The 3,120-nt window shown below is 37.5% G+C and overlaps 1 non-coding gene across 1 annotated transcript; it reads left to right on the top strand.

Annotated features, from left to right (window-relative positions):
* Positions 1-1,296: 1,296 nt before the first annotated feature.
* LOC116132643 lies at positions 1,297-1,403 on the top strand. The gene has a single exon (XR_004128440.1). It is a non-coding gene; the product is annotated as a small nucleolar RNA R71 (small nucleolar RNA).
* Positions 1,404-3,120: the final 1,717 nt, after the last annotated feature.

Raw genomic sequence — 3,120 nt, 5'->3', positions numbered from 1 at the left:
TTGAAAAATGATTTGGTGCTCCTAGATTACAAGGAGTTCAGTTTGAGGGAGCATGTTGTGTTGAAAAATGATTTGGTGCTCCTAGATTACAAGGAGTTCAGTTTGAGGAAGAGTGTTGACTATAAGAGTCAAGAAAGAGAAGTCTCAAAGATGCTTACTACCGGTTTCAGTGAGTCTCAAATTAAAGAAGGCTTGTACGCTGCCGTTTCAGAGTCATTAAAAGAACTTTGTAGAACGTCATCGTTTTGCTTGTCTTTGTCTTGTAAAACAGTAAGCAAAAGCTACTGCTCATCATCTCTGTATAAAACCAATTGCGTGTACTCACTCTGCAGTTAGTTAGTCAATTAAAACAGATTCAGTTTTACAATCGTTACGACTCATTTTTTTGTTTTTCTCCCAATCTGGTTTCAACATCTTATTTTACAAGTGGCCAAGAATGGTCGGCCCAAAATGAGAGGAATTTCCTTATTCTCTTCCATGTCCAACACCACAAAATCTGCTGGAAAAATTATCTTCCCCACCTTTACCAATACATCCTCCACTATCCCCCTCGGGTGCTTTATTGACCTATCCGCTAGTTGCAACGACATGGTCATTGGCTTCACTTCACCAATTCCTAATCTCCTGAAAATAGAAAAGGGCATCAGATTAATACTAGCTCCTATATCACATAAAACACGATCAAAAGTAATATCCCCTATAATACAAGGAATAGTGAAACTCCCTGAATCCTTGAGCTTCGGGGGTAACTTTTTCTGAAGGATGGCACTACACTCTTCCGTGAGCATCACCGTTTCCTCATCTTCTAACTTTCTTTTGTTTGATAGGATTTCCTTCAGGAACTTCGCATAACTCGGCATTTGCTGCAATGCATCTGCAAAAGGAATGTTAATATGCAATTTTTTAAAAATTTCAATAAACTTTGAAAATTGCTTATCCTGGTTCTTTTTCTTCAATTTCTGAGGAAAAGGCACGGGTGGGGTGTGATGTGCCAAGTCACATGTTAGTTGAGGTTCTTGTATAGAGTTTACCTGCATAGTTCCCAACTGTTTTTGAAGTGCAGTGAGTTGGCCTGAGATGGCTGTGAAAGCATCAACTTCATGAAAACCCGAAGATTTCCTTGTTGTCGCTCTCTCATTTGGTCTTTGATAGTTGTTGCTTGCCAAAACCTCAAGCAACTCATACGCCTCCTTTGGTGTCTTATTCTGCAAAGCCCCTCTTGAAGTTGCATCCACCATGGTTTGGACATTACCCATCAAACCATTGTAAAATGTTTGGACTTGAAGCCAAATTGGCAACCCATGGTGTGGACACTTCCTCATTAACTCCTTGTATCTCTCCCAAGCCTCATATAATGACTTGGAATCATCTTCTAGAAATGATGTGATATCATTTCTTAATTTCGCTGATTTAGCTGGAGGAAAGAACTTGGTGAGGAATTTCTGTACTAGATCATTCCACGTTGTTATTGTTCCCAGTGGTGATGCCATTAACCACCCCTTAGCTTTATCTCCCAATGAGAATGGGAATAATCGCAACCTAATAGCATCATCCGACATTCCATTTGACTTGAAGGTGTCACAAATTTCTAAGAAATTTGCAATATGTTGATTTGGATCTTCCTTCAAATCACCATTGAATCTAACCGACTACTGGATTATCTGGATGATTGTCGGCTTGATCTCGAAGTTGTTTGCTTGCATCGTGGGTCTAGTGATACTCGACCCACTACCATTCACTATGGGAACTGAAAATTCCCTTAATGTCCTATTTTCTGGTTCAGCCATTTCCACAACTATTTCTTCCACTTCAACAACTAGATCCTCTCTTTCTCTTCTCTCTCTGTTACGTCTTCTAACAGTTCTCTCAATCTCAAGGTCAATAGGAACCATTGGTTGATGTCTCGCTCTTCGCATAAACTGCACGAACATAAGTGAAGGAAAGTGAGATCACACTCAAATGAAAATTAAAAACAAAAATAAAAACTTCAATCTAGCTAACTATAGAAAAACTCAATGTTAACTTAAAACAGTCCCCGGCAACGGCGCCAAAAACTTGATGCGTGTTTCCTACAACATGCAATATGTAGCAAGTATACTAATCGCTCAAGTAATAAAATGATGAGTAGAGTATCGTTCCCACGAGGATTATTAGCTAAGCACTAAGTTTCCTAATGTTATCAAGTTGAAGCAATCGAATTCTTTGGATTGATGGGAGCTATTTCTAATTAAAACTGAACAATAAAAATTAAACTAAGAATGCAAGATTAAAAACACTGATAATCAATTCAATTAAAACGGGTAGGGTTTTGACTTCATTTGGATTTTATGGGTTAAACCTAAAAATTACACTACATTCATATTCATACACAATGGTTGTAAACCAAATTCACTAAGGTGTTAAACATACCCTCTCGGGCTATGTTTCCCTATTCATCCTTATTAACCTTCCGTACCCAACAAATTGAAGGTTAACAATTCTAAACTCATTAAGCAAAAGAATCCTACAATGATTTCATTAATTCTTGAATCTATCTCTAGCATCCAATACTATAATGGTGATTACTCAAGAAGCTTAACATGATTCATTTCTCAATCTCATCATGTTCATCATATCAAAGCATTAAAACTCAGAGTAAACACACAACCAAAGCATACTCATATGAAAATAAAACAATCAAACACTCAACCCATTAAAAATCCGAATTACAATCAAAACCCTAACCCAAAATGGGTTAGTTCATAGCTAAGTTAACACTACAATCAAGAAAAACGAAAATAATCAAGTTCAACATAATGAAAAGTAAGAGAAAGGACAAGAAATCTCCCCAAATGAAGAATCCTTTGGTTCAATATCAAATCTTCACCCTTCAAATCGCAAAATCTCCCTAAGTTTAATCCAAAAAGAATGTAAAAGTTGCTAAACCTAGAAAAACGAAGACTACTGGATAAAAGGCTAAGTGTTTCTTTTATACCTCGCCCAAATTACGCAGCAAAAACACGCACAATGTAAAACTGTGCGTTTAACAAAACTAAAAATAATGACTGTCGCCGCGGTGAAGAAGAAATCTCGCCGCGGCGAAGAGAGTGGCAAACATACTCATGATTGGCCTATTTCGCC

This window comes from Pistacia vera, unplaced genomic scaffold (genome assembly GCF_008641045.1).
Source record: "Pistacia vera cultivar Batoury unplaced genomic scaffold, PisVer_v2 Contig257, whole genome shotgun sequence".
Lineage (NCBI taxonomy): Eukaryota > Viridiplantae > Streptophyta > Magnoliopsida > Sapindales > Anacardiaceae > Pistacia > Pistacia vera.
The sequence above is the reverse complement of the archived record's forward strand: the minus strand, read 5'-3'. Positions and strand labels throughout refer to the sequence as shown.